This window comes from Sceloporus undulatus, chromosome 5 (assembly GCF_019175285.1).
Source record: "Sceloporus undulatus isolate JIND9_A2432 ecotype Alabama chromosome 5, SceUnd_v1.1, whole genome shotgun sequence".
Lineage (NCBI taxonomy): Eukaryota > Metazoa > Chordata > Lepidosauria > Squamata > Phrynosomatidae > Sceloporus > Sceloporus undulatus.
The window spans coordinates 178913987-178940053 of NC_056526.1; the positions used below are offsets into that span (position 1 = coordinate 178913987).

The following is a 26067-nucleotide window of genomic DNA, read 5'->3' on the forward strand; positions in this document are numbered from 1 at the left end:
CCATGAAAATTGGAGACTGGGGTCTAGCCCTGTGATCTGACAACCGTACAACTCTGAATAGCTACAGTACTGAAAATAACATCCCCTCATGGAATTTCAGAGGGATGTGGCTACAGCCCTTTAGGAATCTCATTAAAATGTTGTTCTCTTATTTATATCAAAATAAGCTCAAGTAGCCATGCAGTGATTGCAAAACACAACTACTGCTAAGCTGGTAGAAAAGTAGTAAAATGGGGGGAAGGTCGTCCCACCAGCCATGGAATATGACTGGCTGGAATTTACTTTTTGCAAAAGGTTAATCCCTTTAGTTATTTGCTGGAGTCAAGACATCACATTTCAAAAGACATCCTGTGGTGTACAGTTCAAGGTTCCTGCAGCCGGGATGAAAAAGGTCAACAAAGTCCACCAAGTTCAGATGTTTATTGTGGAAGGGTTGTGTGTGCTCAGGATTTTGTGCTCAGGATTAAGCTGATTTGAAGAGGAGAGTTGGCTTGTTGATAAAAGGATAACCCAAACCTGCTTTGTCATTGGTTTTGCAATGTGTAAACATTTCCAGGTAGCTGCTCAAAATGTAGGTTCTCTAACCTTATTTGTATTGAATTATGAAAAGTGGTAGAAATTGTTTATTAATACATTTAATTCATGGTCTGTAAGATTATTACAGTGGGCCCTTGGTACCCACCAGGGTTTGGTTCTAGGACCTCCTGTGGATACCAAAATCCATGGATGCTCAAGTACCGTTATAAACAATGCCACAGTTAAAATGGTGTCCATTACATGAAATTGCAAAATCAAGGTTTGCTTTCTGGAGGTTTTTTTTGTTTTTTTGTAAGTATTTTCACATTATGGATGGTTGAATCTGTGGATTCAGACTCCATGAATACAGAGGGCCAACTGTATTGACAATTCAGACTTTTAGTTTCTCATACTGGAAAGCAGGTTTTTATTTATGAAGTCGAAGGTTTCCATGGCCGGCATCCATAGTTTTTTGTGGGTTTTTCAGGCTTTGTAGCCATGTTCTAGCAGTTTCTTCCTGACATTTTGTCAGCATCTGTGGCTGGCATCTTAGAAGATGCCAGCCACAGATGCTGGCGAAATGTCAGGAAGAAACTCTGCTAGAACATGGCCACATAGCCCGAAAAACCCACAATAAAACTAAGATTTTATTTGCTTTTTCCTTTTCAAATTATACACAAATGTAGGCAAAAGGCATATGAGTACAAACACATTTTAGTCAATGGGGAAACACATAAGAAAAATGCATTAATATGCATGTACGATCATTAGTAAAAGTCCATATCACTTTCTTCCAACCCTCTCCCTCTCCCCCAACCCAAGCATGGCAACCTGATATGAAATAAAGATAGGAGAAAAGTACAGGTGGGATCCAGGTAAAGGCAGCTAGCGAGATGTTCACATCCCTGGTTATGAATTGCATAAGCTTTATTAACTTAATCATTTTATCCCATCTTTTTCCTGAGATGGAACATTTACAGGCAATTTACAATCAATCTTAAAACAAAGTATATCTGAAAATGTCATGATAAAAGAAATTAAATAAGCTACTAAAATGCCACTTATTTAAGACAAGACAAAAGCATTTTAAAAACATAACAACACGAATAAACATACAGCAAATGTATGCTATAAAAAAATCCTTCTGCTCTATTAATCACCAAATGCCTTGTTAAATAAATATATCTTTACCTGCTAGTGGAAGGAAAAGAGAGATGGGAGCCAGTCTAGCCTCCTGTAGCAGAGAATTCAACAGCCTGGGAGCAGCCACTGATAAGGCTTTCTCTCCCAAGGTTTTATCAGATGAGCTTGTGCAGATGGAAGGCCTGATAGAAAGCCCTCCCCCAAGAATCTAAGAACTGGGCAGGCACTCATTATGTAGATATGATCTTTCTGATACTCTGAAGTTATATACGGTTTTATAGACCGTTACTAGGACGTTGAATCAGTTACAGAGGGCTGTGGGCCATGCACTAGGGACTTCCAAACAGGAACAGGAATTGAGGTTCTCGGAATAAGTCTTTCCCAGAATTGGACTAATAAAAGAATCTGCTTAATGATCTCAAGTTATAGGAAAGCCAGGGTAAGCCACAGTGCAGTGGTCCTGTTGATATGGCAATCCTATTCTCACTCACACAGTTGTTCTGGGAGCTTGCAGGGCTCCTGTGGTACAGATTGAGTATTTCTTATCCAGAATTCCAAAGTCTGAAATACTCCAAAATTGAAAACTTGGCTGAGAGTGTGACACTTTTGCTTTCTGATGGTTCAGTGTACACAAACTTTTTTCATGTATAAAATTATTAACAAGTTTATGTATAAAATGACTTTCTTGCTATGTGTATAAGGTTATGTGAAACATAAATGAATTTCACATTTCAACTTGGGTCCCATCTCCAAGATATCTCATTATGTATATGAAAATATTGTACCCCAAGATCTGAAAGAAAAAAAAATCCAAAATCCCAAACACTTGTCGTCCCATGCATTTCAGATAAGGGAGACTCAATCTGTATGGGAATACACAACACTTTTGCCTACTGTCTGTCACATGTCACAGGAATATAGGAAGCTATCTTTTATGAAGTTAGACCATTGGTCAGTACTGTCTGCATTGATTGGCAATGGCTCTTCAGGATTCAAGATAGTAGTTACTGTTCTTCATGTGAGTTCCACAGAATGAACCTGGGATCTTTTGCATGGAAATCAGGATCACTAAAAGGGAGGAGTTCATTGCACAGCCCCCGGGATGTGATGGAGGCGTGATGAAAGGGAGCAGGATGGGAACAGAATGGGGCAAGGGACACATTTTACCACATGCCAGAACGCTGCCACCGGAAGTTCCCATTCCAATCCGTCTCAGAGGAGGTGATTTTCAGGAACTGTTCAGATGCGTTCCTGAAAATCGCCTTCTCTGGGACGAATCAGGAATGGAATAGGAGCTTCCAGCAGCGGCTTTGGCATTCTGGCATGTGATAAAATGCATCCCTTGCCCGATTCTGTTCCCATCCCGCTTCCTTTCATCACGCTCCCATCTCTTTCCCAGGGGCTGTGTGATAAATTCCTGAGTTTTAGTCTTTCCTACAAGGGTTTTGGAGTCCAATTGCCAATCATTCATAACTCTGGTTTACATTTCACAGTTTCCACTTCATGCAAGTTTTACTCAGCCAACAGTGGTCTTCATATTGCTGAGGTTATTGCACTAGGACTACCTTGATGTGTGAACCAGCCTTAATGTTACATCGGTAAGTGAATGAGGGAAATCTACTATCAATGTTCTGTTTATTGATTTGAATGCCCATTTTCCTTTAAGGCAATTATCAGAGCAGCATTCTGCAAGAGAGGGTGAGCAATTGATAGGACATCCCCAGTTTTGCTCATGGGACTTCATAAGTGAGCAGAATAGGGAGAAGCACTTCTAAACTGTCACATTGAGAAGACAAATGCATCTAACGGCTTACTGAATGTCATTCATAAAGCCATTCGCCTGTGGTCCAGAAAATTACTATGGATTAGATATTGATTCTGCTATGACTAACTATTAAAATAACTCCTGATAGTCACTGAAAATCATTGACAGTTTTTAGTTCCATTAATGTTTGTCACTTTTGCTGTCAATGGTCTTTGGTCAAATGATTTGCGTCCTTAAATAAAGTTATCAGTACTGTGTGTAATTTTGGTGATGGCCAACATGTCTTTGTAATAAAAATGTAAATACTAATTCTGCATAAATTATTTTTAACTTAACTGACAAACAAGCTATTGAAGATGTTCTGCTTAGATATAACAGTAGACGACTGATGTGTTATGCTGTGATAGATGTTACAACAAAGGGCTCCAGGAAATAATTAGCTGTTTTTCAGGAAATGATCATTGTCAGTTCTAGAAGTTTTTGTTTCTATAACATTGCTTTTAGGGTTACCTTCCCCCTCCAATCTGTATTTCATACTGCTTCAATGCACTACTGTATTGTAGATTGCCCTTAAACACTCTCCCCCACTTCCTGTAAATACTACCCTATCTTCTAATTTATCTTTTGCACCTTGTTCACGCAAAACTTGAATAAGTAATCACCCATCATGTCTGGTTGCATTAGACTGTCTGCCAGGCCTGGCTTATGCTTCTTCTTTTAAAAAAGAATCAATTTTCACATTTCACATAGGAGTGCACATTTTTGCAATTTTTCTTCTCCATCCAGCACAATATGTATCTTATCAAGGGCACTGGCATTAAAAATTAAATCCAATCTTTAGATTCTCATCTCATGGTTAAGTATCATTTTGTTCCTTCAGACATCATGATCTTTGAAGGGGTTGTATAATGTGAGCACTGAAGCTTAAAAATACTATGAGCTGGTCCTTCTGAATAAATGCCTGGAAGGTTTTGAGCCAACAGTTAGAAAGGCTTTTGATATGACTGTAACTTAAATGGGCAGAACCTGGAAACTGTTTAGATACCGTTTCATGACACAGAAATAATTAGGTAATATTAGAGTTATATTTTAAAGTAACTTCACCTCCTTTTCATTCACCTAAATTTTTTTAAATGTCAGAATACCAGAAGCCACTGAACTACAGTACAAAGCAAACCCAAGGAGAAATATGACCAGAAAAATAAATAAAAAACATTACAAAAGGAGTGAAGTTTCCTCTCGTTACATTGGAAATGTAATGAAACATAAGTCCAAAATGCACTGCAGAAATAATCCAGTTTGAGACCACTTTAACTGCCTTGGCTCAATGCTGAGAAATCCTGGGGATTGTAGTTTATTGTGGCACCACAACTCTCTCACAAAACTACAGTTTCCAGAATTCCCTAGCATTGAGCCAGGACAGTTAAAGCGGTCTGAAACTGAATTATTTCTGCAGTGTGTTTTGGACCATTATTATGCTTTAGTTTTTACAGAAAGGAATTTAAAGTAATATGTTGTCTATGACTAGTTTATAATTAGCTCAATAAATCAATATCAACTCACATTGTGTGGCCTTTCCCAATATTACTACAAGTGCCAGAAATCCTAACAGATGGCTAATGTATATAGATTGAATATACAGTACCATTGAACTAGCACTCCAGCTGGAAAACTTAATTTTTCCTCCAGATTTTTTATAAAAAAGCCAAGCCTCAACAGCAATCAATAAAACTCATTCTAACTTTGACTATAATTCAGTTAAGTAGCTGAAAGGACTCGTGCTACTTACTAATTTAAATAACATATAGGGCATCTTAGAATCCAACTACATATTTCTTGATTCAATAATTTTCTTTGCATAAGGCATGATCAATAAAATACATGAGAGATAGGTTTGGGCTTTCATGGTTAAAAAGGCAAAATGATTCTCTGATTGGTCCTTACATTTCAGAACAGAAGGGAATTGGATTTAGTCTGCCATTATTGTACTTTTTTAAAATGTGAATTCCAGTGATCCATCAATGGCACTTTAAATATTAAAAAAAAATCTCTGCATACTTATGTTGTTTTTACCAATTAAAGCATGAACTAATCCATATGAACTAAGTGCTTGTTCAATAAACACTTTACTGGATTGGCTCGTGAGCTACCTGGTGCAGCATTCTCTGTAAAAGTAAAGGAAAGCAAAGCAAAACCCTGGCAGTGGCCAGCCGGTGATAGGTAGGAGGATGCCTGCTTCAAGGCATGGTGGGATCAAATGACAGGATCAAGGCCAGAGGTTGCAAACATTACTTTCTAATCTACAACAGTCAGATCCCCTGGCCAGAAATTCTGGGAGTAATACTCCAAAGATCTTTTCAAACTGTGGTTTAGTCAATCCAAGTTTCAAATGCAAAATAAGTATTTCAAGTAAGGGCAATCCATAAATGGACTATGGAATCCTATTGAGGCATTATGGTAGCATATCCACTACACTAATGGGCCTACTTTTAAACAACACTGCGTATGGGGGTAACCAGTATCTTCCTATGTAAGAAGTTTGCTCAGAACTACAAGAGCCATTAGATGGTACCCAAGCACAGCTTTGCCCCCTTCACCCAAATAGTCACTGCTTGGCCATGAGGGTATTGTGGAAGTTCCCTTCTGCCCCCAATGGGTTGGCCATCTCTGTCATCCCTGTCCAATAACCCAGGCTCGTTGTACATATGCTGGAAGGATTTTGCTCTCTGCCAACTTTATATAAGGTCTCATCCAGAGTCACATGGCAGGCCAAGACTTTTCTTGTCTGGAGGATGCAATCTGAAAGCAGCTACTCCAGGCCAGTATATACTATCAGTTAAAGGGAGAGAAAGAACAGTGAGCACACAGATTACAGGCCCTTCTCCTTGCTCCACTCATCCCTTACCTCCTTAGAGAAGGCAAATGATTGGGTAACAATAGAAAAGAATGGGAACATCAGAAGTGATGGTCTGATGGGACTAACAGGGAGTCTTCCTTATTCAGGTGTGGAACTTGGCAAATACAGTACCTGATGATGCCATCCCTTCTCACCATGTCTACCCCCCACTCATGTCCCCAATTCTGTTTTTTTTCTTTTAAATATCTATGCACACTTTTTTTAAAGGAAATTTGGTCCACCCGCAGTTCTGTTTTCCATGCATGTGTGTGCACAAATGCAATGAGTCTATTAGCAGTTTAATCAGTTCTTCGGTCACTCCTGGGAACTGAAAAACTAACTAGAGGAAAACAATTCCCCAGTTCGAATCTATAAATGCATAGATCTCTAAAATGGGTTGTTCGCTGTATAATTTGAATAAATTATGGCCTCTGAGGTAGTCCCAGTTTGTAAGGCGATATTTCCACCTTATTTAAAGCAATAGAAAGCGGAAAGCAAAAAGATTATTCAATTAGAAATGTGGTAATCCCCACAGAAGACAAATAAAAGAGGCAGAGAAAAAGGTAAGATGGAACAAGTTGTTTAATGTGCTAGGAATTTATGATGGGTTCTCCCCCCTAACCCCCCCCCCAACAAAACCACAGTGGCACAACAATCTTCAAATAAATCAGGCAGCCAGACCAGTTTGAGCTCACATAGGCAGCAAGATTGGTTGAAGATGACAAGCTGCCAAGAAGGGCAGAAAACCAATAGTGAACAAAGAATATTTGAAAGGGGGGTGGGAGGGTGGTTTCAGGCCTTGAATCCTTTGTTTTGAAAATGTTCAATGGAAACCTGCATCCCACAGCCTTGTTTGTACAATTTTGCTCACTGCTTCTCTTGACAGCTATAATCTTCTTAATGGTTAAATGATTCCAACTAATCAGAGGATCACTTCACCAGCAGAATACCACAAAGTGTCATACAGTAAATCAGATTTAGTTATGTGATGGGATGATTTTTTAAAAAGCCAGGTACTGTTTTTTGGGAGAAAAACTGTGTACATCTAAACACCAAAGGACAATTGTATTATTTCAGGAGACAGAAATCAATCATTTTGCTGAAAGAGGATGAACAAAATCCACAAGCATGCCCACTTAAAAGTTGCCTGTGATGACAGGTGAACAATGACACTTACAAGATGATACCATACATACTCAATGGTAAATTGGCCTAATTTTAAGGCTGAGCTGAAAACCATATTGTTTAGGGAAGCAATCTCAGGGAATTTGTGATTGTCATCTGGCTGTCTGATAATGTTTGATGTGATTTGCTTTTATATCTGATGTTTTTTAACTTATTTTTTCTTTCCTATATTGTAATTTTATCTATTCTTCTATCCAATTGTTATTACTTTTAGGTGTACACCTCGGGTAGGCTTTTATATATTCCTTAATTTTACTGACTTTGTACAGTGCTGTGTATAATTACAGTGCTTTAGAAATAAAGTTTAATAATAATAATAATAATAATAATAATAATAATAATAATTTATAAGTCAAAGGTAGGTTGGGGGGGCAAAATTATGGATTTTGATATGACCCATGGATAAGTCAAGGGTAAAATTTAGGGGCATATAACAAATAATCTAAAGAATGTAGGAAAGGAAAACAATGCCAAAGAATTTACAAAATCCCAGCAGGCGTAACTGTTTGTGCTCGTCCTAAAGGCTGGATGGATGTGAAAGTAGAGAAGGGTTCAGTGCTTCCAGGATAGATTACACTCTTGCCTTTTACCAGGGGATGGTTCCTTTTTAAATAAGAGTTAAAGTACAGTATTTACATTGGCCATGTGTAAATCAACTCAGCTTTCTGGGGGCAATTTTTTTTACTAAAATTTCTAGATTTTTACATGTTAAAAAGGTGCATGTACTCATTCTGCATTGCTATTGATGGGGTATGGTGTTCCAGAATGCATGTAAATAGTATGATCGGGGGTGGGATACCTTTGAATTTCCAGATATTCTGGACACCAACTGGCCATGAAGTCCAAAACAATTGGTGAGGCACACGCTTCCCCACCCTGGACTAGATGCTTCTATTACAGATATGTTCAGATGTCTGTACCTCCAATAAAATGCTGGGACAATGCATGCCTTAGATCTGACGAGATGGGTAAGAAAAACTGGATTCCTTGATCCTCTAGTTTTGTCTTGTTTTATAACTGAGTTGGTTGAGAAGAGGGATTTCATTTTCCTATTTCTGAAATAACTGATGAGTGCTTTGTCTGACAGAAAGTTATCAAGCAATTTAAACAATCGCTGTGTCACAGCAGCTCAATCAAAATAGCCTCCTCCTTGGGTTCCTCTGCTAAATTATAATGATGGCATGCCTTGAGGCAGACTAGTATTTTGGCACAACATGCAGACACACAAAAATCTGTAGCCTGTTGGGCAAAAGACAGCACACTTAATATATGTCTCATTGTAATAGCTGTAATTTAAGAGGCTGAAAATTAATCTCTTAAATATCGACCAACTATGCCTTGTAATATATTTAGAGCTTATCTAGCAAAATGCCCAATAGCTTCACCCCATATTTTTTAAAGCTTTCATTTATCTTTATGGCAATAAATTGGGTTCTTGGTATATATCACACCAAGCATTTACATTCTTGTCATTGGTGAAGGGCCCTGCCTCCTTTATAATGTAATACATTTAGAGAGCTATACTCTCTCTCTTTTTTTGGGGGGGGGGGGGGGGCAGGGACACCAGTTTCAGATAGAGAGTGGGAGAGACAGAGAGTAATGTGTTCCGCATAATCAGATCTCCTCTGCCGTACTATCAGGGTCCAGATGTGGGAGTTAAGATGCCAAGACTGGCCTCACCGACAAGGCTGAAAATGTAGTTAATAGCCATGAAACCTTGAGATGGGTTAACAGCACATACAGTACCAATAGCTGGAACTCCAGATATGCAAAACTGGGAAAGCAGAACATGTTCTCAAGAGTAGCAGTGTATAATATTTTTGTTTCCTTTCTGTGATCAGAAACAAAGAATTTCAAGGGTTTTTTCTCTGCTGGGTGAGAGTATGAAAGCCCCACATTTCAGGACCTCTTTTGTAAAAAATTGTTTTGTGGGAGGGGATGCCAACCTCCACCCCCCATAAAAAAACCTATGTGTAAAATAAATATCTTTGTATAAATAAATTTTTCACAGACAAGTCCCAAAATGTGAAAAACTCTAAGAGGGCTGACCATTCTTTGGGGGTGGGGGTGGCTTGTCTTGACATATCAAAGCCAAGCAATTTTGCATGCATCCCTTACAGCCCTACTCAGGAGAAAAAAGATATGAACCAAAATGTGTAAATTAAGGAAAAAAAACATGTGGAAATATGTATGGATTTCTGGGCAAGGAAAAAAAAAAAACACCACAGTCTAATACACATCGAAATAAGAATGAACTTTGAAGTATAAATCAGATGAACTTATGAAGCTTGAGTTTTGCTCACTTGCCCTAGTAGAGATTTCTTGGCAATGAAAGCACACAACAACAAAAACAAAGTAGAGATTTCCTACGTGGAGTGGCTCTAGGTATCCACTAGGGTTTGATTCCAGAGCCTCCCATGGATACCAAAATCCGTGGATGCTCAAGTGCCATTAAGTACAATGGCAGAATAAAATGGCATCCCTTATATAAAATGGCAAAATCAAGGTTTACTTTTTGGTGTGTGTGTGTGTGTGTATTCAATCTGTGAATGGTTGAATTATCCCATCTTTCTCTCAATATAGGGACTCATCTAGATACATCTTATTTTTTGTAGACATGCTGTACAGGATGGGGATAAAGAATTATTCAGCCCAAATCACAAGCTTGTTTCTACTACTGGGCAGAGTGAGGCAAGTACCTCAGCAGATGCTCAGAAAGGTGAATGGGACCAGAGCAGTGTCAAGGTGCTTCATAAACCCTGCAGACTGCTTCACACACTATAAGCTGTTCATGTGACCAGAGCTGAAGTAAGATTCAGCTGCTGTTTCAGTTGACTTCTGTATGTGGAATAAGAAAGGATACCATCATGACCTATGGCAGCAAAATGTCTTGAGATGGCCCTGGAAATTGTCTGTACATGTATGTGTTTTGCTCCCTCATGAATTACTTAGAACAGCCATGTTTTGGTTTGTGTTTTTCCATTAGATGCTAAAGTTGAGAAGAAATGTTAAAAGAGCTCACTTCCCAACTTTTTAAATCATAAAATCTCAATGACACTATGAACACAGACTGTATATCAGTAAATGCCAGGCAATTTCAGTTTTATTGCCAATCTCTGAGCTAGTTCATGGTTTTCCAAACCAAAAGGAAGGGATGTTTGCAGGACAAGCAAGGATAGGGTACAAAAATCAGTCTGACAACCCAGTTCATTTCAGTCTTGACTCTTGAATTGGACTGCATTTGAGTTCCTAGTCCATGCAAAAAATAGACAATTCTACTTCTGGGAAGGCTTAATAAAGAAAATAACAAATTCACACACCACTATTATTTAATAGGCTTTTACTACAAAAGCCTGTGCATGTCACTACATAGCTGTTTAGAAATATTAAGTGGTATCTTTTAATCTTGGAATTATTTGAAGCGGGGGGACAATCTTTCCAACCTATGTTGTGGACTTTCATTTCTAAAGATTGACGGGAGATCTGAACACAAGCAATCATCTTTTTGTTTCATTTCATACTGACCCCAGAGATCAAAGTGGAAGGCGATGGAAGGAGTACAGTCGATGAAAGCACAATGAACTGTAACTTTTTCATCCTGACACAGTAATATCCGCTACTGCACATGGTAACACTTAACATTTTCCATAACCCACAGAGAAGCTTCTATAACTTTCATATATTTTGCATTAAGTATTGGCATCTGATTGGAATATCTGGACTTGATGTTGCAGGCCAAGTTCCCATTGTGCCTAATTGCTCTTGAAATGAACCATCGCACAAACTGTTCACCTTTTTGCCACTGATATAGTATCCAGGACCTCACTGCATTTGTTTCTATACTGATCACAAGCAGTGAAGCAATGGTGGGGGAATTGTGGGTATTGGCCCACAAATATGAATTCTGCCCTCTCAAATAATTTTTTTTGTCAGTCCCTGGTGGCGCAGTGGGTAAATGCCTGTACTGCAGCCATTCACTCGAAACCACAAGGTTGCGAGTTCAAGACCAGCAAAAGGGCCCAAGCTCGACTCAGGCTTGCATCCTTCCGAGGTGGCTAAAATGAGTACCCAGACTGTTGGGGGCAAATTAGCTTACTTGCTAATTAGCTTACTTGCTGTTCACCGCTATGATCTTTGGAATAGCGGTATATAAATAAAAAACAACAAAAAAAAAAACAACAACAAAATTTCTGGCATTGTAGGTGAGCATTTAGAAATATAGGGGCTGTATAGACTGCCCCTAAGGGGCAGACTGCAGCCGCCTCTTTCTTCACCAAATTGGGGCCACAGCAACCACACACTGTGGCCCCAATCTGGCCTTTCCATGATATAAAAAGTAGCCACAAAAAGTGGCTCCTTTCTGTGCCATGGAAAGGGCACCATAGCCACCGGCGCCATGGCTTTTCAGCACTGCTTTGTGGTGAGGAATGCAGCATCACACCAGCAGAGGGTGGAGTTGGGACATGCATCATGCAGACGCCACACCACCACTCTGCCCCCAGGCCAGCCTTTATGGCCAGTCTTTACACCGTCATAGTTTCAGCATAAAAAGAAGATGCAGGTTGAGTCTCCCTTGAATTCCAAAATCCAAAACTTTTTTCATGGTTGGCTGAGATAGCAACACCTTTGCTTTCTGATGGTCCAATGTACACAAACTTTGTTTCATTCACAAAATTATTTTTAAAATGTTTAAATTACCTTCAGGGTATCTGTGTATAAGGCTTGTATGAAACATAAATAACTTTTGTGTTTAGACTTGGGTCCATCTCCAAGGTATCTCATTATGTATGCATATGCAAATTGAGATATTCCAAAATCCAATAATAATAATAATAATAATAATAATAATAATTTGAAATCCAAGACATCTCAGGTCCCAAGCATTTTGAATAAGGGAGACTCAACCTGTATAGGAGAATCCTGCAAAACCCAAACACTACACATTTCCTGAACTTACTAGAACATTATACTTATACAAACAAGACTTTCAATGCATGTATCATTTATTTATATACTTATATATTTGCACATTAAATGCTGCAGGGCTTCCGTTTGGTACATCTAGAGCTATGTGTGAAAATTCACTCTCAGTTTCATAGATGTGCAGACACCATAGTGCCACTCAATGCTCCATCAGAGAAAAGCAAAATTAGTAATCCTGGCTCTATATATATATATATATATATATATAGAGAGAGAGAGAGAGAGAGAGAGAGAGGGAGAGAGGGAGAGGGAGAGTTTAAAAACAATAAAATGCTATACAGCATTAGGTTAAAATTAAAAACAAGTTGTTGGGCAGAGAGACATACATCACAAAATTGAGATCATATTCATAAACATACACAAAGGGAGGGAGCTAGAATTTATTAGCTAGGTTGGGAAGGCCTGCTGGAAGAGATCCCTTTTAAGAGCCTTTTTGAAGGCTGTAAGAGTGGGGATATGGCAGATCTCTTCCGGCAAGTCATTCCACAACTTCATCGCAGCAGTAGAGAAGGCCCTTTGAGTGACAGAAGTTAGCCTAGCTCTTTTTGGCTGAAGTTCTTACTTGAGGACCTTAATGTGCGGGACAGGCAGTACGGAAGAAGGCGTTCCCTTATGTATTCTGGACCCAAGCCATTGTATGTGTATGTATGTGCATGTGTGTGTGTGTGTATGTATGTATACACACACAATGCAATTTTCTCTCAGTGAACTTGAAATTAACTCAATTTTCTCTCAGTGGATTCAAAACTAACTTGATTTTTTTTATTAAAAAGAAAAAAAAACAAGGATTGAGCACTTAGTTCAGAATGATTTGAGAGACATTAGAAGATGAAGAAGAGGTCAGAGAAAGAAAGATGAGTTACCTGCAGAGGGACTAACAAACTGAGCTGAAGCAAAGTGGAGATAGAGGAGAGGAGAGGAGAGTGGAGACTGGGATCAGTGCACTGAGCAATGGATTGGAAGTGAGCAGAAGAGTGGCAGGAAGATGGGACAGACCAGCAGGCTGATGACTGTGGAAAATGAAAAAGTTGGGGGTAAAGAACTGTGGAGGTTGTGAAAAGCAAGAGGTGAGTGGAGGTGATGGGACAATAGTGGTAGACTGAGGAGCTGGGAACAGAAACCTAAGAGTGAGAGTGACTGTAGGTGTGAGAACGGAAACAAATGTGGTGTCAAGGCGACCAAAGGACATAGTAGACAGTGAAGGTGTATGGAAAAGGAAACTGGACTATGAGGAAGGTAGTGAGGTCGAAGTGAGGCAGAGGAATGACAATGATGAGATGGCAGAGATGGGATGGAAGGTGGAGAATGATGGTGAGACAAAGACAGTAGTATGAGAGTAAAGATCTTGGAAACTGGAGAGGAAGTGAAAGAATTGGAATGTGTACAGTCCACCTTGCCTTATGAATGTGAACTGGAAGTGTACACCCTTGCCTTATGCGGGGGATCCATTCCGGACCTCCTTCCCCTGCATAAGGCTAAAAGCGTGTATGCCGGAGCCCCATTAGATATAATGGGGATCGTGCTTGCCATGCAGCCATGCACATGCACCACGGGCATGCGCACCACTCTTCCAATCTTCCAGAGGCTTCTGTGTAAGGTGGTAGCCACCTATAACAAGCCCGCATATGGCGCCGGCTCACTGTAATACATTTCAGGGACGGTGAATACAAGACCAAAATATAATAAAATATAACAGGTTTGGGAGGTGGGAAAGTAACATCAATTAAGTTAATCAAATTGAACATATTGAATTTATTGTATCGTCAAGTATTAATCAGTAAAGATTTGCATAAATGAATTAACTAAGAGATTTAATTATTTTAGAAGATATACACTTCTGTGATTAGTAATCCTGGCTTTTGAAAATAACTTAATTGAAAAAAAAATCAACTACAGATTTGCAGAGATATCACAGTGTACTAGACTTTAATAACAGTTCCGATCATAACAGTAGGATGACTTGCACAATATACATTTACTTCCTAGTCACTGTATTTAGGGGCCTAAACATGAAAGACACCAAATCTTGTCTGATCTTGGAAACTAAACAAAGTCAGCTCTGATCAGTACTTGGACGGGAGACTGCCGATGAAGACCAGGTGCTGTAGCCTATATTTCAGAGGAAGGAACTGGCAGACCTACCTCTTAGTATTGTTTGTCTAAGAAAACCCTGTGAAATTCATGGGGTCACCATACATTGATAGGTGACTTGAAGGCACATTTGCGCACACAGTTATTTAGTATGTGGAAATGTTATTTTAAATTTATTTCCTTTACCTGGAAGCTTCACAACACAGTTTTCTAATTAAAAATGCATCAATTTGGTGGCATTTTTTGTTATCTATGAAAATCTCACTCATAGCATCCTATTTGGAATTAAACCTGGATCCTTTCTTCTCTGTAACTGAAATATTAAAGTGCAAGACTATCCAGCCCTGAACAAGCCTAATGCAAATGAGTAGGAAAACAGGCAGTTGACAATGAAAGCCATTGGTCCACCATGGATTACACCAAGGAACTGGTGTCTTCCAGCAGTTTTGAACTATGACTCCCATAAGGTCCAATCAACACAGCCAATGATAAAGGATTCTGGGAAATTAGGCTAAAAACTGCAGAGGGCACTGGAATGCATACCCTTGGTCTTCAGCACTTTGCAGATGCTGCCATTGCCAGGAGGATTATAGGACCACTTCTGGGCATTCATATATTACAGTATTCTAACAAAGGGTTACATAGGTGATCATTATCAGCACAGTATTTAACAAAACACAGGTTGTTTGTAAACAGAGATTCTTGCTCCAGCCAGCACAACATATCTGTTGCTGTGTGGACACACAATTCTTGCTAGCATAGGGTTAGGCAACTTGGTTTGAGCTCCAGATCCTAGAAGTCCTGAACACTGTCCCTGTTGGCTAGGACTGATAGTAGTTATAGTCCAGAATACCTGGAGGGGCTCAGGATGCCTTACTCTGCACTAGTGTTGTGTAAATCTATTTATGCCACAGCAGCAAAGCAAATCACAAGCTCTTCTTCATCCTACTTCTACCATGAACACTAGTCCCATTTTTTCAGGCTGCCAGATATCACTCACTGGTGTACAAGAAGAGCCCCTGCTGCAACAGATCAGTGTTCCAATGAACTTGGCACCTTAGGCATGCAGGCATACCTCTCACAGTTGATAAACAAGAGAAAATACCAAGTCACGATCAAACACAATCAGAATTTTTGAAACTTTTGCTCTTTTGGTTTATAGCACTCAGAAAATCTCACCCATTGGAGATTTTCTGGGAGCTGTAGTCCAAAGAAGAAATTTTTCCAGGGTCTGTGCACAACTGCCACACAACCAAAGCCTTCCTGTTCAATACATGTTGATGACAATGTAACATGAGTTAGTAAAGCTGAAAGAGAAAGCAGTCAGACTGTAAAGAAAAACTTTCATTCAGAAATACTCGCAAAGTTAGTCCCTGGGAATGGCATAGCTTTATAAATTCCTTCCCCTTTGAAAACTTGTTTTCTTTTGGCTACCCATATTAAATTATTTATTTTAATGTTGTTTGGGAGCAGTATAACACCTTTCTATTTGGTCTGCCATCTAGTGGCTAGTGGCTAACATTTAGTATCTAACAAATTATTTAAATTCAATACCATCATCTATTGAAAAATGGGGTTTACACTTGTGTTGCATCCACTTACATACATACAAAAATTGTTACAGCAGCTGCATAAGACAGGTCAATATTACAGAGCTGTCGTATTATAGAGTCAGTGCATGTAGGCCCTTTATCCCAATGTTTTCAAAATTAAAAAAACAAAAACAAAAACCAGCTTGACATGTAAAAGGCATTGAACCTAACTCTCTGAGGTTCAAGAAGAGTCACCTCCTCTCCCTGTCCTGATTTTCTGTAATTGCCAAGTTTTGAAACCTGGAACCTCATGCATCCATCAAAAGCATAGCAATAAATAATTAAATACTTGAACTGCATCTCTCTGAATCCTTCAGCCAGGATGGAGAGTGGCTATCTTGACTGGCACATTCTGGGAACTGTTGATCAAAAAAATAACTTTTTCGGCAGTGATTCAATCTATGCACTCTGCCATTGACCATGACTGACAGGGATCAGAAGGCTATTGATGAAAAATCAAGTAGGTCAGTTGATTGTTATCTGAAAGTTCTGCAAGAAACAGAAATACTGAAACTGGTACAGCTGAGCATGCAAACAGGATTAGCAGCATACAAAACAAAGCAAAAGTGATGAGTAACTCCATTGCCTGGGAGAATGAATACACTGGGTATCAGTGAAGACAGCTCAAGCTCAACTCACAGGAGATTAAAATTGTCCCCAGAAAAGGGCAAATTTGTGCTGTGTATCCTTGTGTTGTGTATCTCTGTTAAACGGTCTAAACACTCTAAATCCACCAGATCTTGTCTAATGTTGGAAGCTAAGCAGGGTCAACCCTGGCTAGTACTTCACTGGGAGACTGATAACAAATACCAGGTGCTGTGGGCACCTGTGGGTTATATTTCAGAGGAAGTAACTGGCAAATTAATCTCTGTGTCTTCCTTGCTTAAAGAAAACCCTATAAAATTCATGAAGTCACCATGAGTTGACAGGTGACTTCAAGGTACATACAAACACATCTTTATTAAAGCCCCCAAACCATACACCAAGCATATGAACTTGAGAAAGGGACATAGGTTAGAAGATACACCAAGTGGTCCATTGCAAATCACTTCTCACATTACCAAAATGTCTGTACATGCATGGCACAGACATTCAAGGAACTGTAGAACAAAAGTATTCCAAAGGTAAAGAAACACAATAGGTCTGAATACTGAAATGATTAATTTTTATGAAGCTGCTGTAGTCCATTGGCATACTGTTCCCAGAAAATCATTTTTATTGTTGTTATTTATCAGAGATGCAATCAACTGGTCCTAGAGGCAATTGGTTTTAATCTACAAACATCAACCTTAGCCACTTCAGGAGATTATCTGGCAGGGAAAGGGATGCCCTTGTCCCATCCTTTTCCTGTCCTTATGGAGCAATCGCAAAAAGATTTTCATACAATGTCACGCTTATCCTGTCAGCGTCCCATCAGTGAACTGCAATTGATTGGGATCATGTGAAAGATTTTCTTACAACATTGCACTTATCCTGTCATTGTCCCGTCATTGAAATGGAATTGTCCTGTCATTTTGTATTAATGGGAGTCAGAATTAATACAATTCTACTTCAATAACAAGATAATAACAGGATAAGCACAACGTCTATGAAATGCTTTCACACGATTCCAAGAAGGACAAGATAAGGATGGGAGAGCAATCCCATTCCTGTCCCATCCCCATCTCATAATCTCCACAATCAATGATGAAAGATTATGGAAGCTGCCATCAAAAATGTTTGGAAAGCTACAGTTGTCCATGCCAGCCTATTAGATTAATATTATACCATGTTGATTGTTCTTATCAGGAACGGATATGTACATATGCATACATACACTACACTACACACACACTCACACACAAAATTAGCTCCTGGATCAAAAAAACAGATTATAACATTTTAAAGAGAGAGACAGAAAGACCTTCTGGCTTGCAGTGAAAAATATTTCTAAAGGCTACATTCTCACTCCTCCCTCCCCAGAAATCTGTTTTCCAAGGTTCTTCTTCAGAACCATCTCTTTTCCCCCAGCACTATCATTCTACCCAACTTGGCCCACTGTCTCCCAGCTACTGTTTATTTTTCCATTTCTCTCTATCATACACACGCACACACATATATATGGTGCCACTAGATTCTTTGTAATTTCAAAACATTTAATTTGAGAACAATCTAGAAGGGGTGTAATTCTTTGCTAATTTTCTTCTCCAGTGAATCAACAAGTAAATGTAGCATTTTTCTTCTTGTTGTAGGAAAGCGTTTGAAAACTTAGCTATTTGCTGTTTTGGACTTATCCTGTGCAACATTCACATACAGTTGTTTTGTTTTTCTGTAGAAAATAATCATGTGTACATTTTGCATAGAATAAGTCCTGGACTGAGAAGATTCTCATCAGTCCACAATTCTTCTTATCAGAGTTATTCAACACTCAAGAAATATATTTTGTGACCATTTAAAATATTTTGAAACATTCTTCCTATCCCTACATTGTTGAGGAATTACAGCTGCAGCAGATCTGACTCTGAAATACTCAGTCAAATGTTACTTCTGTTCAAATCTCCAAAATGTGTCATTGTGTAATCAGAAATCTTTGCTATTCCCAGTGTTAATATGTATCAGAGCAGACTCTACTCTGCATTAGTTCTCTGGCACATTGTGGTCACCAATTACATCAGTTCAGTTGATTTCAGTTGGTAAACTTTGCCTGGAACTAATACCAGTTTAGCTCCAAGGAGTAAGTATAGATTGCACTTTAAAAACACTGTGTTTTCCACAATCATACCTGCTAAAGAAGAACACTTAACTTTTCACAGTGTGGAACCACAACACTAGAAATTATCAGTGTGCAAACAAGCCTCCAAGATGCATTTTTAGAAGATTTTTCACCAGGGAACAGGAGAATTTCATTGCAAAGTTTGCTTTACTTTCCCTGAGTTCCTTTCAGACTGGCCTATGCTGTAATCCTTAGATAAAAACTCAGCAGCTGACTGTCCCTTTAGGACTGCTACTTTATTTAGCATCCAAAAGGCTTGAGCTGACTTTCCAAACATCAACAAGAGTTCACAATTCAAAGTCACTCTCTCTGGATGCTCTAAAATTCATTCAGCATAACAAGACAGCACAAAACCAGAGCAGAACTGTGACAAATGAGAGAATAGTCTTTCTGGCTTTCCAAACAAAGACACAAGCAGCAAAGCTGCAACAGCTTTTATTAGTGGAAAGTGGACAAACGTGCCCTTTGAGGTTAATATATCTTCTGCTAAGGAGCAAATGCCATTCATGCACATAAATAAGGCCAAAAACATTTACAGTAACTAGGCAATACATAATGGGAATGGACATTTGGACTGTAGCAATTCTAATTAACCTTCTCAGCATGTAACTGGGTTTTATTTTCCTGAAGTGTTTTGGTTATGCTTGTGCTGTAGCATATAGTCAACAGAAATTTCTTTCAAGCATTCACATCATTTGCCAGAAAAGTGGATATATTGCTTTAGTGGAACAGTAAAGGAAAGGAAAGAGATAAAGTAAAGCATGATAAGTCTATGGTACTCTGCTCTGGAACCTTCTTTTGCGGATGAAGCCAGCTGGCACAAATAATGGGTAAACTTAATGAGATCTATTCAAGGCTTATTTTAGAACTGAGTCTAGACAAGAAGCTTGGCCTAGGACAGGCAGGTCAAGCAAAGGATGAATCACAGGGCATTATGAGATGGCAGAAGTGGATTCAAAGTCAGATGGCTTTGGGGATAGGAAAAATTTTCTGTGTATATCAGGCGCTGCGGTTTATAGAATGAGCTCCTGCATTGGAAGGATATATTTCTTCAGCCTTTCTCAAGTTAGTGTCACTCATATGGTGAATGGTAGATTAAAACTCCTATGAGCCCCAACTAAACAGTGAGAAATAGTGGAAGTTCAAATTCAAAACATCTAGAGAGCACCAGGTTGGGAAAGACTTTATTGCATATACCAGAAGACTGGTGCTTGAGTTACAAAGGAGCAGAGAAGGCCCATCTTATTTGTTCTCTCTCTGTGATGGCCTTCCCTTAATAATGAGAGCATGTGACTTGCCCAAAGTTACCCAGTATGTTTTCATGGCTAAGCAGGGATTTGGATCTTGTTCTCCTAGAATCTTAGTCCAACAACCAATCACTATTCCATGTTTTTGGCCTTCTTGGAGTCTCTTTGTAGAAGGACTTTGGGGTGCAGTTTGGCTAAGATTAAGGAACCATGGGTGTGCATTATATTAAAAGATCCTTGGGTCTTTTCTGATGTAATTCAGACTCTATAACAAATAGGAAAAGCCACAGCACGTGTATCATGAGTCTTAGAGGTGGATACAGCTTGCAGGAACTTTCCCAAACACACTCTTTATCGCCTATTATTGTACCTGGATTTAGTGATGTAAATCTTCCATTTATTTCACTCCTGCAAACAAGAATGAAACATTTCAAAAGTTTCTTCCCTGCTGGGAAAAATTATGAGAGGTTTTGACATATTCCAATGGTTTTGTGCATTTGGGGAATTTTTGTGCAAAATAACTTTTAAAAATTTAAAAATGGAAACTTTTTTGGTACATTTTTGCACCTTAATTTTTTTCACATACAGTGTGGTTGACAGAATTTTCTATAGGATGCCTTAGTGAGTTAAGACATACTTTCTTACCAAGCATGAGAAAATTTGCCAATATTGTTTATACCCCTACTAGACAGACATGAACAGCCTAGAAATGCCTTAGGACAGGTACCCAAAATGTTTATGCTATTACTTGGGGAGAAAAGGCATTTTTCATTTTCCATTGAATGGAATATCTGATATCAGCTGATCCAGAGACAGCATGACATTTCCTCCTGCTTGGCAGGTCATTGTCTCTGGTCATTTTCAAGTAGTTTGTCTGCTATCTCCCCCATACTTTTAATCAACTTGAATCAACATCTCTTGACCTGTCCTGGAAGTGACAGTAGAATCATAGTCAACTGTAGTCGGCAGCCAGCAGCTTCTATATTAGTAGGGCAGTCAATCCATTCTGGGATTTAAGGGGCTAGCCATGGTCCTGAATCCCCAAAATACATTCAGCAGCTTGGACAACCCCTTTAAAGCTCCAACTAAAATCCAGAGGATATTTACTGCTCCACTGATGTGGAAGCCATTAGCCACCACTGTATCATAGTGTCAAAAGGGGGGAATCTTGTAGAGTAACCAATCCAATCTCCAAAGCCCCTGTAGATATTCCCAAGTTAGAGCATCCTCAACAGACGGCATCTCAGTCACTTCCAACATCTGCCAGTAAACCATGTCTTACCCCATGTGCCTGACACCAGGTAAAAAGAGTCAAACGGCAAAGGAAAGAACCTTAGACCAACATACGAGTAATTAGTTGCTGCTTCAATGTCTAGAGACATTGGGACCAATAGAGAAGTGAGACTTTTTTGGACTCCATCTTTCAGAATCCCATGGCCATCATGGCTATGTGATTCTGAAATTTGTAGTCTAAAATATTACATTTTTCCATCTCTGGAACAATCAGTTATTATACACGTTAACTAGGAATAGAAATAATATGCAAAAATATTTTTTAAAGTGGTAACAAACATGCTTCTTTCAATTGTAGAGAAAATATCATGTGATGAATCCTGGACTGACAAGACTTTTCGTAGTTTGTGACTCTGTACAAAATTCACACACAAATGATTTGCTCTGAAAACAGCTTTTCCCATGCAGAAATATTATATTCTGGGCAGAAAAAGCTGTTCCCTGTGCAGAAAAAGCTGTTTTCTGTTGGAAAAAAAGCCTGTGCAAATTTTGCATGGAATAAATCCTGAATTGTAAGTAGGCTTCAAAAACTGTGTGGTTTTTAGTGTTTTTTGCAACAGGAAGAAAAATTGCTTGAATTACGTATTCATTTCTTTAAGAAGAAACTTAGGCCCGTTACAAACGGGCCATTTTTTGCATGCAGAGCACGCACTAGGGTTAGAAAGGGGCGGTGCTTCCGCACCCCCCTAACCCTAGTGCGCGCTCTGCACGCACAAAATGGCGGCGGCCGTTCCACATGGCCGCCGCCATGAGGACGTCACGGCCGCGCCACCTCTATACGGGGCGGCGTGGAAGTAACGTCCTCCCTCCGTGCTAGGGCACTTAGTGCGCCCTTAGTGCAGAGCAGGAAGCTCCTTCCTGGTTTGGTCCGCTGGGCGCAGCCTTCAGACGGCTGCACCCAGCGGACCAAAGGAGAAAGGGGCCAAGTGGCCGCTTTCTCTTCCTTCCCACCGCCGTGGGGTGTCCTTGGGGCTTGAAGCCCCAGGGACACCCCTTTTCAGGCTGCAGGGAAGCGGCGTTTTGCCGCTTCCCCGCAGCCTGAAAAGCGGCGGATCGGGGCCTCAGCGGCTGCCGTTCTAGCCACTGAGGCCCCGATACACTGGGGGAAGGGGCGGGTACAGCCTGCCCCAAATGGGCGGTCTGTAACCCGCCTTAGTGAAGAATTACATTTTTAACACCAACTGTGGCATAGATAGTACATAGCTTGCTCTAATCATTCCTTGACACTTTCCCAATATTTTGCCATGGTTCTAGGGCAGACACAACCTAGAGCCCAAGACAGGGCAATACAGCTAGGTACGCAATGGCAGGAGCTATCAGTGGTTTTAATTCAAACCTCAGTGGTATTCCTGCATTATATTGGTATTACATTATCCCAAGGGGATGGATGCTATTTGTTCCTAAGGACAAATGGACATTATACCTCTTTAAATGGGCTGAACATAAAAAAAGATATAGCATAGGGTGTCTTTGTATTATGCAGACTTTTTTCTTTGTCTAGAATGCATGAAAGTGTTTTGCTAATTCAAAAGATAAACATAAAATATTTATTTATTTTTTAAATAATTTTCTCCCACTCATTTAGCATGAGATCTAAGACAGAGAATAAATAAAATAATATAAACAATTTAGGCAATTCCAAGTTAATTGAAACAAGATGAAAACAACTGAATCAAGTTTTAAAAGCTTTACAGGGCTGAAGTTTTTTTTAAAAAAAAATGAAATTTTTAGGGGGAAAATTAGATACCAACGGCTATAATAAAAAGCCATGTCTTTACCTGGTGTTGAAAAAAAAGTAGAATTGGTGCTGGTCCAGCATTCAAGGGGAGACCATTCCACAAGTGTGGCACCACAGCCTGAAGGCCCTTTTTAGTATCCTCTCCCATACAGAGTTCCTGCATGGCAGGGGTTTGGACTGGATGACCCTTGTGGTCTCTTCCAACTCTACAATTCTATGATTCTATGATCACAAAATCCCCACTGGTGGGATCTGGCCAATCTCAGTCGTCAGGAAGGTATATATAGTCAGAGGCACTTTTTCAGGTATTAAGGGCTCAAGCCATTTAGGACTTTGAATGTCAGCACCAGGACCTTGAATTCAGACTGGAAGTGACTTAGCAGCCAGTGGACTTCCTTTAAGACAGGTGTTATGCACTATCTGCATGGTACCTCCATGAGCAATCTTACTACTGTATTTTGCACTAGTGGTAGCTTCCAAGTCATTTTCAAGGGTAGCCCCAAGTAGTCTAATTTAGTAGTTACCTGTGTGAGGATAACTGTGATTAAGTTATTCCTTGTCGTAAATTAGTGCAAATATGGAAGTTTGTTGCTGCCTCAGTGTAAGTTCTCATGGAAGAAAAAAGAAACAGATCTTCTTTATCAGGAAAAGTTTCCCATCAAACGTCAGTTTCTTCATTTCTCTATATCTGAATCTTAATACACTTGGATACATCCACCAAGTTACATGTTCCATCCCTCCAATGCATACTATGAAAGGAGAAATTTGAAACAACTAAAAAAAAAAACCCCTCCAAGGAGAGGAAATCACTCAAAATATGATACAGCAGATAATAAAATGATATGCAAGTATCCTAAATTCACATATTTCATCCCAGATATAAAGTCTGGAATTTCTGCTGGCAGAATTAAAAACTTTGCTTGCACCTATAGAATTTCAGGCCCAATGTTGTTGCTAGAACCATATGGCATATAAATCTCAAGTGCTGTTATGGTAATGATACCATAATTTTAAAAAGGAGATGTTGAGTATGCTATGACAGACCTATTATTAATGGCAATTTAAAAAGACACATTGAACTAGAGTTTTAATCAGATTGCTTTTCATGTCTGCATATAAAACCACAACAAGTTACAGCAAGGTAAGTTTACAGAAGCACAGAGTCTCAAACAAGGGATATGTTATTTGGGTTTCTAAATGCCTAGGATGACCCTAGGCGTGTGTCAGAGTTACTGGTAATTTGCAGGACTCAGTTTCCTGTGAATCAGGTAAAACTCTGCTAATATATTCTGAATGCAATAAAGGAGATAGATAATCCCACAAGTTTCTCTGTAAAGTTTGAGCCTTTGTCTAAAATAAGAATAAACAATGTGCAATGCTACTGACAAAATATTTCCAAAGTGAAAAGTATCATCAAATGTACAGGTGATGTAAATTTGATGATACTTTATCAGCTACATTTTGTAGGAGTAAACTGTGAAAAAGATTTTATAGTTAGTCACACTTGAAATTCTCTCCACTTAAGAAAAACAGAAGAAGAAACTGAATCCATCACCACAGGACCTTTGATTCTCCGAGTCCTCATCATCTAAAGTGGTTCTTTGGGAAAATTAGGATGCATAAAGATTTGCCGCCAGAAAAATTTACACAATATGCCTCACTAGTGCCTGGCAGTGTTAGGAACAGATTAGACGTGGATAGGACTGAGGGGGGGAAAACCATCTCCCTCTGGCTCTATGGCTGGAAACATGCAAGAAATCTAAAGCAAGACGGAGCTCTCACCTTCCTCCAGCGAGTCCTCCAAGGAAACAAGAGCCAGCTGCAAATGTAGTCACCTCCAGCTCTGCCAACCAAAGCTGCTGCTGCTCCTGCTGTTCTCAGCTGCTCCCAGGCTCAGACGGCTTTGCTGCTCACACTCCCACTATCTGTGTGCTAGCTGCAATTTCTCCCATGACTCCATCATGCAGGAATGGTAACAACTTCTTCTAGCACCGGTGCTATACTGGTGTACACACACACACACACACTCACATAGTGCTGTTGTAAGTCAGGTAGGGGAGTGTACAAGGCCAGTGCAAGGTGAACAGTTGGAGCTCAAAGAGGGAAGGGACCCCCACTGTCAACTCCTTTGGAGAGGGACTTGTTTTTGAAAGTACACTGAGCTATATAAATCACAGCGTGAGACAAAAAGGAGGTCAGAAGTGCAATGAATAAGAGAATCCAAAAGGGATACTGACTCGGAGCCAGGCTGCACACATCAGAACTCTCTCGCTGTCTCCTCAGTTGTAAACAACACACAGAACAAAGTATATTTTAGGCTGCAGAGTTTGCCATTACCCGCAGAGCAATTCTACCCAGATCCATTCAGTTTTGAATGAAGGAGGGTGTGAGAGAAAAAGAGAAGGGTGGATTGGGCAGAAGAGAGAATGGAGAACATTTTGGGCTTTTACATTAAGAGCAGAAGAACAAAATCAGCCCTCAGATTTTTTTAAAAAATTATCCTGTCCACCCTCCCAGCAAAGTTGTCCCAAAGCCCAAGCTCCATACACACACACACCCAAAAAATCTTGTTTTGGGGCTTCCTTCTCGCGTTTCTTTGTGCATTTCAAAATCATGACTTTATTTTCGTATGCTGTATTGACTCAGTTCCTACAAAAGGCAGTATCCTGAAGAAGGAAGCTTGAAGTAAGGTTTAAAATATGTTTTAATAGCTGATGGTTGTGAAAGGAATTTGTGGAATGAAACCATGAAAGTCTCTTCAGACAGTAGCTATAGCTGTGTGCTAATCTTACTTATACTACTTTCCTTTTAGACACAGGATACAGGGTCAATTAATTTCACCAAGGAATGCATGGAAAAGCATTCT

The 26067-nt window shown here is 39.5% G+C and overlaps 1 protein-coding gene across 2 annotated transcripts in view; it reads right to left on the minus strand.

Moving 5' to 3' along the window:
• The window catches only part of ARHGAP24 (Rho GTPase activating protein 24), a 387405-nt gene that overhangs the window by 133087 nt on the left and 228251 nt on the right, over window positions 1-26067 (minus strand). The window contains exon 1 of one of the 2 annotated variants that reach the window (XM_042468377.1): window positions 24984-25117. The exons of the other annotated variant lie outside the window; for it this stretch is intronic. The gene's annotated coding sequence lies outside the window, so the exon portion shown is untranslated. Of the gene's footprint in view, window positions 1-24983; window positions 25118-26067 lie in introns of those variants that run through there. 2 annotated transcript variants of the gene reach the window in all.